This window comes from Lampris incognitus, chromosome 6 (assembly GCF_029633865.1).
Source record: "Lampris incognitus isolate fLamInc1 chromosome 6, fLamInc1.hap2, whole genome shotgun sequence".
Classification (NCBI taxonomy): Eukaryota; Metazoa; Chordata; class Actinopteri; order Lampriformes; family Lampridae; genus Lampris; species Lampris incognitus.
The window spans coordinates 4584523-4597870 of NC_079216.1; the positions used below are offsets into that span (position 1 = coordinate 4584523).

Here is a 13348-nt window from a genome sequence, read left to right on the forward strand (position 1 = left end):
TCAGTCTTGATGGCACCATCAAGATGGTATCACAGACAGTAGCCTCGGTTCTGCACTCTCGTACTTTTTCTATTTTTGTTAATTTGTTATGCCAGGAGGACAGTAGCAGGTGGGGAGTTTGACTAGGCGGTTCACCTGTCAAATGGTAATGCAGGTGTCCTAAGGTGAGCTCGGGGAGGACAGAAACCTCCTGAGGAGCCGAAGGGCAAAAGCTCGCTTGAGCTTGATTTTCAGTATGAAGACAGACCGTGAAAGCGGGGCCTCATGATCCTTGTGATTTTTTGGGGGTTTTAAGCAGGAGGTGTCAGAGAAGTTACCACAGGGATAACTGGGTTGTGGCGTATCTGTAAAGAAATGTTGTATCCAGATGAACTGATTCAACCTTCTTTGGTTTATTTGTTTAGTTTCCAGCACCCACTCACTGATCACATACAGCAGGACTTTTAAGCCTCCAACTGTCCACTCGACAAACTGAACAGTCTTTTTTACCGACTTTACCCAAACGTTTTAATGAAAGTCTTGCCGAGGTCTTGATTGGTACAGCCCTGTGCGGACTACGACGAAGACGCTGAAGGGGGAAGCGAGCCGGAGTGCTCTGCGACAGCGGAGATTTAGAAACGTGCTCCCACCAATCCACCTGGCGAATGTCCACTCTCTGGCCAACAAGATGGGCATACTCCTACACATAAATGGAAAAAACTCGAGCTTTTCCAGATCTGCCACCCTGTGTCTCATTGAAACCTGGCTTAGTGAGCATATCATGGACAGTACACATCATCGGCTGCAGTTCCAACTCCTCTGGGCAGACCACGATATATGGATGAAGCTATCGTGAAAAAAAAACGGGGTGGCGGCATATGCTTCTACATAAACAAGGGTTGGTGTACGGATGTCCTAGAGTTGAAGAAATCATGCAGCCTCACTTCGAGCCCTTTTTCACTGCCGGAAAACCATTCTATTCACCGCGGGAATTTTCCTTCTTCTGGTCAGTGTCTATATCCCACCCCCAAGCCTGTGTTAAAGAGGCTTAAAACATCTGGCTGATCAAATTACAAACATGGAGCGCAAATATCAGACCCCCTACTCATTATCCTTGGGGATTTTAACAGCGCAAACCTCAGCCACAAACTGCCAAAATAGAGATGGCATGTTAAATGTCCCACCAGGGACAAAAACACTGAGCCATTGCTACACATACGCAGTGGTGAACCGTGGCCCTGGACCTTTGGCCTTCAGTAGGACCACGTGTCAATTAAAAAAAAATCAAATACAGCAATAAAAATAATAGCCAGAGCCCTGTCACATGAAAGTTCAGCATATTAAAGATTTCTTTGCCCTAACTGGCTTCACAACACACACACACACACATTTTTTTTAATTGCATTAGAAAAATACATTTTAAATCACATAATTTGAATTTGTATGATTAAATTTGAATAATTGCATTGAAAAATTGAATCTGAATAGTATAAGTTGAAATTGAAATTGAATTTATTAGTTTGGAACTGAATTCCATTAAACTTGAGATACTGTAATATTATGAAATTGAATTCATCTCTGTAACTATTTGATCCTGACTGATAATCGAGTTGAATTTTCACTGAGGATCAAGGCTGACTACAGACATTTTGCGACCATTTTTTTTTTCAAGGTGCAAGTGATTTTTTTCAAAGGTAGCACCGGTGCGACTTCACAATTAAGGAACGTTTAGAAAAATAATAATTTCTTGTTTCTCTGTCTGACTGAAACTTTTGGTCTGGTTGTCAAATCATATGCTGGTGTGACAAACTGGAAAAGTTAGTCTGGTGACATATTTCTGCACATACTCACCTTCTGGTTGTGTGCAATGGTCTCTCTCCGCTGTTGCTCACTCAGCTGCAGGTCAGTAGTGTGTTTCCAAATGTTTTCAGAGAAGCAGTGGCACGCAGGATGGACTGATGTTTCAGAGCTGCTTTAGTTAAGCAACTCAAATTAGTAAATCCCATATTGGACCAGGGAAAACATCCCAGCAGTACAGCATGTTGGTGCGCAGGCAGCCCGTTAGCCATGGATAGCAACTGTAGCTGCTAGTTTAAAAATGCCTCTGGTAGCTCTTGATAGCTTGCACCAATCCTGGCAAGGCGGGTGATGGTCAACCTTTCTGGATTATTTCTAGTTTTTCCTGAAAAGGAAATCTAGAAAATTGAGTTTCTGTTAATTCAGCCACATGGTCTTTTTCACTCACTCCCGCCATTTCGCTGCTCTCTACATCCTTCGTTGTCGTTCTGTCGTCTCCCTTTCCCCATGCTCACTCACTGACTACCTTCGCTGGTCGCTTATCGAATTCGCGAATACCCGGGAGATGTCAGGATATTGTCCCGCCCACAACTCAACAAAATATGATTGGCTAAGACAACTTTCAAAATCAAATTCATGCCCACATTGACTTGGATTACACATGCATTCAGTTACAGCTACTGAAGGTCCTGACACGGGGGAGTCGCTGATTCCCCCAGATACCATCAGAAGAATAATTTGTAATTGGTCCATTCCCCTTTCCATTATATTAACCCACTGTTTGCCCAAAACATATTATCCATCCAGCCATCCATCCATTATCTTATCCTGCTCTCAGGGTCGTGGGGATGCTGGAGCCTATTCCAGCAGTCACTGGGCGGCAAGTGGGGAGACACCCTGGACAGGCTGCCAGGCCATCACAGGGCACACACACACACACACACACACACACACACACACACACACACACACACACACACACACACATTCATACCTAGGGACAATTAGTACAGCCAGTTCACCTGACTTACATGTCTTTGGACTGTGGGAGGAAACCGGAGGGGGAGGAAGAAGATGAGCGTGAGTGAAATGGGAGAATGACACAATCACTGTTCACCTCAGTTCTCTACTATTGTTGTTTACAGCTCACGTAGAATTTTTCACTCTACTCGTCTGTGAACATACCTCATCATCATCTGTGACCATACCTCCTCGTCCTCTGTGAACATACCTCCTCTACCTCTGCGATAGTCTACATTATGAAGGAAGAAATAAAGCGTCTCTTTATTGATTAATTAATTTATTATTATTATTTATAATTAATAGTAACTAACAATAATTAAAATATTAAATCAATGAATCAACTATTTATTTTTATTTATGTATTGTCTATTAGCGTTATAATTATTAATATATAACTAATTGTTATTAATAATTGAAAATAAAATTAAGTAAAAATTTAAATGTTAAATAAAATTAAAATAGAAAATAAATAAGTAATAATTATTCTAAAATTATTTATTTATAAATAAAGCGTCTTTTCTTTACTTATTTTATTGTATCTGTTTTCCCTCCCCTGGCATTTATGGTCTTGATTGTTCTTATAATGCCTGTAATTTCATAAATGTGGCTGTTAAAAAAATATATATAAAGAAAAGCGTCTCGGTTGTCTTTGAGACAGTTGACATAAAAGATGAAAAAGACCAAATCCAAAAAGTTATCTGATTCCGCTTTAACCCTGTCAGCTAATGGTAGCTACATCTTAGTTGAAGGGAATGATGTTTTCAGCCGAATGGAGTTGAACTGAGGGAGGAGTCAGTGCACACAATGAGCTACATGCTGCTGTCAGACCCCCGGCAAGATATGGCTTTAAACATGGCTGGTCTTAGAGGAGAAGTAACATTTATATTACATGAATGTGGATTTTCTTTTGGTTTTCAATCATAAGAGCTGTTATAAAATCTGATTCAGTTATTTTTATATTCATACCGTTTATTTATATCATGAATATCAAAGTAAACACAAGAGACAGAAATTAAAGAAATGTTGTTTGAGTGACATCAGTGCATAAAGCTTTACCAGTTTAATTTACATCTCTATAATGTTGGATACCGTTGTAGAGTGAACAGTTCAAACAGTGGTCCACAGCCTTTTCGCTGAGTTCACACCAGTACAACAAAGAAATCGGTCAACGAAGAACAAGTGGAAAAAGCAAAAGTCCTTGGTTGGGCAAAATGTGTTTGTTTGTTAAGATGAGTATTTTGTAAAGTCAAATACTTAATGACATGTTCACTGTCTGTGTTGGAATTTAAGAAGACAAGATAGAGTCATCATTCTCCCATAGGGAATATATAGATAGTGGTATGAAATATGAATGTTTTCAAAAACATTTTAATTGATCACATGCAATTCAACAGCAGTTCCTTTTTCTACATTTCAGTCTGTTTTTCTTCTTCTTTAAAAACTACAAGGCACTCTTAATTTCTTCAGCGAAAGGGAAAGCAGCAAAATTGTGGGGTACAACAGATATATTTGGACAGATTGAACGCTGGGGCCACAGAAGGAGGCTTGTTGTTCTACACACAGTATGTCTTGAATTCTCAAATCTCTCTGAACACTATCAGTAATATTTAGACTGAGAGTTAAGTGGTCCACATAGAAAATTCTAAAATAAATCAAGTAATAACATATAAAACAGACTTTTCAGGTAAACTTTAATGGGGCTATGGGTATTATGTCAGATTTCTTGAACCATGACATTGCTAGTAAATATTAGAAATATTGTGCTAATATTATAGCATGGGTTGCTGAGTGATACTGATTAAAAACAAAGTAAAAACTCAGCATTCCCCACCTCAAAAGATTTTTAAATTCAAAACACTGGAGCTGGACCAGCTGACAGGTTCTAATGTTGATTGATGACCCCAAAAAAACTTGTCTCACACTCTCAGTCCTCAGTAAAGTATAAAATATTGCGGTAAATTTCTACGGATGATGGGGAACATGCTGTGTGGTCCATTCCTTTCTATTCAAATTTATGTCTTGCTTTAATTTGTTGTTGTTATTCCCGCCACTGAACAATAGAGGGCAGCACTCAAGCAGAATTACACATGTACTCTTAACAGTTTTCTTCAACCTACTCGGTTGTTGCTTTTGGGGGGCTGTTTGTCTCCACGAAAACACAGCCAGAATGCAGATATCAAGTACAAAGCAAAACAGGCGAGAAAGTCATAGTGGTATGCCACAAATAGAAACACCGCCACCAAGGTGCTGTATAGCAACGTTTGCATGATATTAATGCGGGTGAGTGTCTGTCGCCATCGTGCAACGTGCCGACTGACAGATTTCTGTTCTTCCACTGATGGGAGGGGTTCTACTGTTGGTTGCGTGTCCTCCTGATGGTCCTGAAGGATGCAGGTGGGTTGTTCCTCATCCAGGGACTCATCGATGGACGGCATGGGCAGGGGTAGTTGTTTTCCCCTGGCTATAGAGGGTCTTTTTCCCATATTTCCTCCTCCCAGGCCTTTGCTGATATCCTTAATGGCCTGTCCAGGATTCTTCCGGTGGGCGGCACGCAGACAGCGCATGTGCAACTCCACCTCGTCATCTGAAAGTGACTCTGTGGAATCGCTCTCCTCACCTGTTTGATCGCCTACCGGTTTGTCTTCTAAGAAACACAGGCTTTGCTCTGAAACACTGTTTTCATCTCCATCTGAGATGCGTATGGCCGTTGATTGCTCGTGTTCAGCTTCATTTTTGCTTTGAGTGCCACCTTCGGCGTGGAAGTACATTTCAGCAGAGTTATATGCGTTTCCCTCCATAGTTTCTGCATTGGTGTCTCGCTCACCTGCAGCTGCCTGCAAACTGTTTGCCGGTGTGGAGAAATTGTCCTCTGCTGCGTTTAGCATTTTATAAGGATTAGGATTATTATTATCATTATCAGATCTCTCGTCTAAACCTCTGCTTTCATTTTCCTTCTCCTCTTTCACCTCCTCTTCGGTGATCTCTTCATCTCCTGCCTCTTTGGCCATCATCTCCTTGTAATCTGGGATCTCCTCTTCTTCTTCCTTCTCCAATTTTTCATCCTGCGGTTGAATCTCTGCCTCACACACCAAACATGTTTCCTTTTCTTCATCTTCATCTTCTCTCTTGTCTGTCTCCATCTCTTCCTCCCTCTCCACTTCTCCTTCCTCCTCTAGGTTTTCTGCTCCTCTGATGTCATCCTCCAACTCCTCCTCATACTCTCCTTCCTTTTGTAAAATGTTCTCCACTATTTCTGCCTCTTCTATACTTTCCTCCTCTTGAGTCCTGATGATGTCTACTAACTCCTCCTTCTCCAACTCCTCCACGTTCTTCTCTTCCATGGCCAAAGTCTGCACCTCTGTCATCTCCTCCTCATTCTCCATCTCTACATCATCATTTTCTCTGACCATTTGCTCCACCCTTTCATCTTTTTCTGTCATATTTGTGGCCTCTATCGCCTCCATCTCCACCTCGAACCCCTTTCCCTCCTCCAACTCCTCCAGATGTACACCAGTTTCTTCCTCTACCTCTTCAGTGTTTTTCTCTTTTTTATTTTTTTCCTCACTTATTTCTTCATTTCTGAACACATCCACTTCCTCCTCTTCAACCATCATTTCCCAGTCTCTCTCCTCAGCAGTCTTTTCTGGACTGACCTCCAGTTTTGCGACTGTAATCTTAATTTCACTGTCCTCCTCATCTTCCTCCTCCTTTTCGGAGATACTTGTGTTCTCCTTTTGTACGCCTTCCAGAGTGTCTTCATCTTTGAATGCCACAAACATGTCACTGTTTTTGTGACAGCTTTTCTTTATGACTGCCAAGTTTGATTCAGATACCTCAATGCTGTCTTCGTTTTCAGCAGAAAGCATTGTTTTCTCTTTTCCCAGGTTGCTTGTCACCTCGTTTCTCTCTCCCATGCTGTTTGGTGTCTCTGGAAAAGTCTTTGGTATTTCGCTGATGAGGTCTTCTCCCATGCTACACTTGTTTTTGGCTGTTTCAAATGAGACAACAGAAACATTTTGATCTTCAGTAGAGATATTATCAAGTTCTATTGTGGTTGAATCAATTACACAGCTAGAATCTAAGTCATATGGAAACTCTGATTCCTCCTGATTCAAAAATGTATTGGTTATTGATGGAGTTAATGTTGTACGAGTGTCATCCGTGTTGTTTAACTCACTGACATGCTCACACGCAGCTGCTTCACCCCTGCTGGTTGGCAGCTCCATCTCAGCACTGGTGTTCACCGATGCAATCGGAGAGAGTTCAGGGTTAAAAAATGAAGTCGTGTCTATCTGGGTCAGTGAGAGCGGGACATGGTGAAATATTTCTATTTGTGAAGTTGTTTTCTCTGCTGGATGAGTGTGAGCTGTTTCTGTCATCAACTGTTTCTGGACAAGAACTCCACATTGGGGGTCATGGACCAAAGAGGCTTCCAGAACTTCTCCCTGGAGGTCCAAACTCTCTCTAGGGATTTGCGCTGTTGATGCTTCAGAGTCTGAAATGTTTAAAGATGGCTCTGGTTCCTCCCATGTATCTTTGTGTCCTTGGTTTGAAGGTAGAATCTCAGCCTGGTCTCCGCCTATTTCAGTGTGATTCCTTCTGGTATCTGCGGGAATATTAAAGCTATTTTCTCTTGTTACTGCAGGAGGACAATAACTTGTTGATAAGTTTCTCATATTCAGCTTACCTCCAGTTGAATTGGATTGGAGTGAATCATCGGAGATTTGACCCTCGGCTCCCACCATGCCAAACACCTGATGATAAAGGGGAGCTACCACAGTTCCAAATGTAAAGCTGCTGGCCGAACCGATGAGGCCTTCAGACCTCTCCACTGAACAGACGTTGGTATCTGACTCCTGTTCAGCATTGGTAAGAGATTCATCATTCATGCCTCCATCGTCACTCACCGTCTTTCTCAGACTCTTCCCCTCATTTCTGGAGAGGGAGCTGTTGGCATTCAGGTGTTTTGGAGGAGTGGGTTCATCATGCGGAAATGACAAGGAGTTTGGGATCGCTGTAGATTGTTTCTGTATGATCCCTGAAATCACTCCCACATCGACACTCTCAGATTTCTCGGACTCGTCATTGGATGTGCCATCCTGAGTGGGAGGGATCTCGTATTGGACTTCGGGAGAGGGTTTGATAGAGGTCGGCGGAGGTTCTGAAATAACACCTGAACCCTCCAGTTGGCCATGCGCCACAGAAAATGGATGTGTTTTTGAAATGTTTGACTTTTCTAATGGTGGGTTGTCTCTCGCTGCAGTTGGTGGCATCTCTGAAACTGATACTTCACGTTCCCCGTCAGTGGGTTTCTCATCCCGCTGGGCGAAGTAGTGCCTCACCTGGGCCAGACGCGCTGCCTGTCTCTTACGGCGTTGGCTGCTGTCAACCTGTTCAGTCAACAGGAAGGAGGAACAGATTACTTTCAGCTTGTTCACATCGTACCCGAGGTGAGTAGGAAGACATTTAGATTGTCTGTCATACTGTACCATGCTCAGTTTTTACATTAGACATTAAGTCAAATCAATTTTATTTGTATAGCCCAATATCACAAATTACAAATTTACATTACATTTCATTATTTTAATCTTTTTTTTATTTTCACACTCATGTCTTTGTTGTAATATTTTACTTTTATTTTATGTGCTGTAAAATGTTCATGATTTTCCTTCCATTGTAGATTCGATTTTTTTTAAAAAAAATTTTTAACTGACTTTTTATTGTATTTCTTTTCTGGTTGTTATATAAAGAAAGTTTATTATTATTATTATTGTTAATGAATAGTTCTACCTTATAGTTATTTTGATTTTGATTGTATGTGTCATAAAATTCATACCTAAATATCACATTATAATATAGTTTTTATGAAATAGTGACATTAAACATTTGCAAATGATATTCATTTATTTGACATGAAATTAATGCATCCCTGAAGTAATACACATAAATGCAGATGTTTGAGTAAACATAGAAGAAAACTGTCAGAGATATGGATTAGAAATAGCCAGATAAAGTGCATCTGGAAAGTATTCACACCCCTTCACTTTCCCCACATTTTGTTATGTTACAGCCTTATTCCAAAATGGATTAAATTCCTTTTTTTCCTCATCAATCTACATACAATACCCTATAATGAAAAAGTGAAAAAGGTTTTGTAGAAATTTTTGCAAATTTATTAAAAATAAAAAACTGAACTATTGCATTTACATAAGTATTCACACCCTTTACTCAGTACTTGGTTGAGGCACCCTTGGCAGCGATTACAGCCTCAAGTCTTCTTGGATATGAAGCTACAAGCTTGGCACACCTATATTTGGGGTATTTCTCCCATTCTTCTCTGCAGATCCTCTCGAGCTCTGTAAGGTTAGATGGGGAGCGTCGCTACACAGCTATTTTCAGGTCTTTCCAGAGATGTTCAAGTCTGGGCTCTGGCTGGGCCACTCAAGGACATTCACCGACTTGTCCCGAAGCCACTCCTTCGTTGTCTTGGCTGTGTGCTTAGGGTCGTTGTCGTGTTGAAAGGTAAACCTTCGCCCCAGTCTGAGGTCCTGAGTGCTCTGGAGCAGGTTTTCATCAAGGATCTCTCTGTACTTTGCTCCACTCATCTTTCCCTTGATCCTGACTAGTCTCCCAGTTCCTGCCGCTGAAGAACATTCCCACAGCATGATGCTGCCACCACCATGCTTCACTGTAGGGATGGTATTAGCAAGGTGATGAGAGGTGCCTGGTTTCCTCCAGACGTGACGTTTGGCATTCAGGCCAAAGAATTCAATCTTGGTTTCATCAGACCAGAGAATCTTGTTTCTCATGGTCTGAGAGTCCTTTAGGTGCTTTCTGCCAAACTCCAAGCGGGCTGTTATGTGCCTTTTACTGAGCAGAGGCTTCCGTCTGGCCACTCTACCATCAAGGCCTGATTGGTGGAGTGCTGCAGAGATGGTTGTCCTTCTGGAAGGTTCTCCCATCTCCACAGAGGAATGCTGGAGCTCTGTCAGAGTGACCATCGGGTTCTTGGTCACCTCCCTGACCAAGGCCCTTCTCCCCCGATTGCTCAGTTTGGCTGGGCGGCCAGCTCTAGGAAGAGTCCTGGTGGATCCAAACTTCTTCCATTTACGAATGATGGAGACCACTGTGCTCTTCGGGACCTTCAAAGCTGTAGAATTTTTTTTGTACCCTTCCCCAGATCTGTGCCTCGATAGAATCCTGTCTCGGAGGTCCAGAGACAATTCCTTTGACTTCATGGCTTGGTTTCTGCTCTGACATGCACTGTCAACAGTGGGACCTTATATAGACAGGTGTGTGCCTTTCCAAATCATGTCTAATCAATTGAATTTACTACAGGTGGACTCCAATCAAGATTTAGAAACATCTCAAGGATGATCAGTGAAACAGGATGAACCTGAGCTGAATTTTGAGTTTCATAGCAAAGGGTGTGAATGCTTATGTACATGCAATATTTCAGTTTTTTATTTTTAATAAATTTGCAGAAATTTCTACAAAACCTTTTTCACTTTGTCATTATGGGGTATTGTGTGTAGATTGATGAGAAAAAAAAAGGAATTTAATCCATTTTGGAATAAGGCTGTAACATAACAAAATGTGGAGAAAGTGAAGGGGTGTGAATACTTTCCGGGTGCACTGTATATAGATATACATATAGATTTTATATAACTATTGCATAAGTGTACCATGTTTCTAGTCTGGGTTCCAACACGGGTCATGTGACATGTGTCTAAAGTCACTTCAAATTGTTTAAACCTGCTTGTTGTACCAAATGAATGTATTTTCTTCATCTGGACAATTCAGGTAGTGTAAAACAAGTTATCAGTTGCAAAATATAGCATACTGACGGCTCCCTTTCTGATAAGAAATGTGTAAGGATTCAAAATACCCTTTGGCCCAAGTCTGTTTGCAAGTATAGCAAAGACAGTTATACTGCTTAGCTGTAACACAGGACTGTATTGAACTACAGATTACTTACAGGTAATTTCTGGCGGTCTTCTTCAGAAGTTCCTGATGGAGAATCTGAGATTTGCTGGACTTTCACAGCAGCTGATTTTCCATGTTTTAACACACCTGTGAATAAATTTATAAGACTTAAACTTTTTTTCACAGCAGTTACTCAATTACTGCATCCATTAAAGAAATAGAGTATTCACCTGTTGACACATTTTCCCAATATGGCAAATTTTCCTGTGATGCCTCGTCTTCCATGGTGAAGTTCTGTCTGTGAATTAAATTAATCATGATCAGATTATTTAAATCACGATCAGCTATAAACATTTTTAAACATGTAGTTTTTACTGTATGTGTGTGGCACACAGCTCCTGTCATCGATTTCGTAAGATCACAAGAGAATATTTGATAGGCTCTGCTAACTGTGACTCAGAGGGCACTCATGCAATGCTGAAACAACCACTGCTTATCTTATCTTATCTTATCTTATCTTATTTGATCTTATCTTAACTTATATCGTTTTTCTTGTCTTGTCTTGTCTTGTCATCTTATCTTATCTTGTTGTCTTGTCTTATCTTCTTATCATGTCTTATCTTGTCTTATCTTATCATCTTGTCTTGTCTTATCTTATTTTATCTTGTCTTGTCATCTTATCTTATCTTATCTTGTTGTCTTGTCTTATCTTGTTTTGTCTTGTCTTGTCTTCTTATTGTGCCTTGTCTTGTCTTATCTTGTCTTGTCTTCTTATTGTGCCTTGTCTTGTCTTGTCTTCTTATTGTGCCTTGTCTTGTCTTATCTTGTCTTGTCTTATCTTGTCTTGTCTTGTCTTCTTATTGTGCCTTGTCTTGTCTTATCTTATCTTATCTTGTCTTGTCTTCTTATTGTGACTTGTCTTATCTTATCTTGTCTTGTCTTCTTATTGTGCCTTGTCTTGTCTTGTCTTGTCTTGTCTTATCTTATCTTGTCTTCTTATTGTGCCTTGTCTTGTCTTATCTTGTCGTATCTTATCTTATCTTGTCTTCTTATTGTGCCTTGTCTTGTCTTGTCTTGTCTTGTCTTGTCTTCTTATCGTGTCTTGTCTTATCTTGTCTTGACTTATCTTGTCTTATCTTCTTATTGTGTCTTGTCTTGTCTTGTGAGGACATAGTATTAGTGAAGAACTTGCCTTATTCAAACAAAATCTGTGGTCACATAACATGAAGTTACATGACATGATGTAACATCACATCACATATTCATTACTTATTTTTTCAAAATCTCTAAAGTCAGCTGTCACATCTTGCTACTTATAATGTACAGACCTTCTGTGCGTTATGTAATCCATGTCAATAAGTCTTCCACCTGCTGCTGAGTCTGGTAATGTAAAGTAAGTTGTCACTTTCAACATTTAGTGGCATAATTTACATTTAAATATTTTCCTGTGATTGTTCAGTCTTCAGATTTAAAAGAAATCTAAGGATTCAAACTACTATTTGACCCATAGCGCAACCTTACAATGCCGCAGGTGTTAGTCTTGAAATACTAAGATAAAGAATCTGACCTATTTCAACAGTAAGAACAAAACCCCTACCCAACGGCCTTGAGACAGCTTTTCATGCACACATTCACTTTTTGTGGTTTCTCCTTCTGTGTTTTAGGTCTCTGGTGACAGAACACAGTATAGTTCTGGCCGTTGTTGTTGGCCCAGAAGGTCCCGATGGGGGTCTCATAGCGCAGACAGAAGTCCACCCGGGCTCCCTGCTCCCCAAATGGAGGCACCAGGGTAAGTTTAAAGGAGAAACAGTCCGTCACCCCGTCGCTAAAACTGGGTAGGTACTCCGCCAGCAGGTCGAAGTGGCTTGCCCATGCATCCAGGCTGGTTCGGATGTACACCATTTTATCATAGGAGACATTCAAAACACGGATAAGGCCTTTCAGCGTGGTGGTCCCAGGAAGTAAGTCAATCGCCCCCAGCTCCACTTTCTGCTCCCGGACCCTCTTGAACAGCTCCTCGAGAGGCAATGGTGAGGAGAACTGAGGAGACAGATTGTAATAGTCCCCTGCCTGGTTCCCTTCACTCTGCATGGAGTCATTGCAGCCTGGGACCTTCGGTGTGTCCCACACATCAAACTCCTTGACCCGCACCAGGTGAAGTCCTTTGGCGTCTGCGAAAGACACTCGTCTGGAGCCGCACCGGGCTGGGTCAGGGTCCGAGTCGTCATCAGAGGAGGAGATGGATGTCTTTCTCCGTGGGAGGGGAGAGGACTTGGGTCTGATGCTGATGACCACCTCACCTTCCTCATCGTCCACATCCACATCCACGTCCCCAAAACCGAGGCACGGCACCGCAAGGAGGTTAAAATCCCCGGAGGGTCTCGGTTCTCCCACAAACTCCATTGTAGCTCTCGGCGAGAGGGAGTTAACGGGGGAAGCTGCAGCGTTTCTACTTCTGGCAACTGACATTCAACATGCTGTGACTTAACAGATGGAGTCCAGTTACAGATGACATTGTGGCGCGGGCCAAGACTATAAATAGGTCCAAGGGGATCTCAGCTATGTTCAGTATTGTGGGAAGACTGGGAAAATGTCACTGCCACGCTTCTAGACACTTCATATA

General features: G+C 41.5%; 1 long non-coding RNA gene across 1 annotated transcript; it reads right to left on the reverse strand.

Moving 5' to 3' along the window:
• Positions 1–10786: 10786 nt before the first annotated feature.
• On the reverse strand, positions 10787–12420 carry LOC130113617 (uncharacterized). The gene is made up of 3 exons (XR_008810342.1): positions 12323–12420; positions 10956–11023; positions 10787–10872 (listed from the first exon to the last, which is right to left on the reverse strand). It is a non-coding gene; the product is annotated as an uncharacterized LOC130113617 (long non-coding RNA).
• Between the last annotated feature and the right edge of the window lie 928 nt (positions 12421–13348).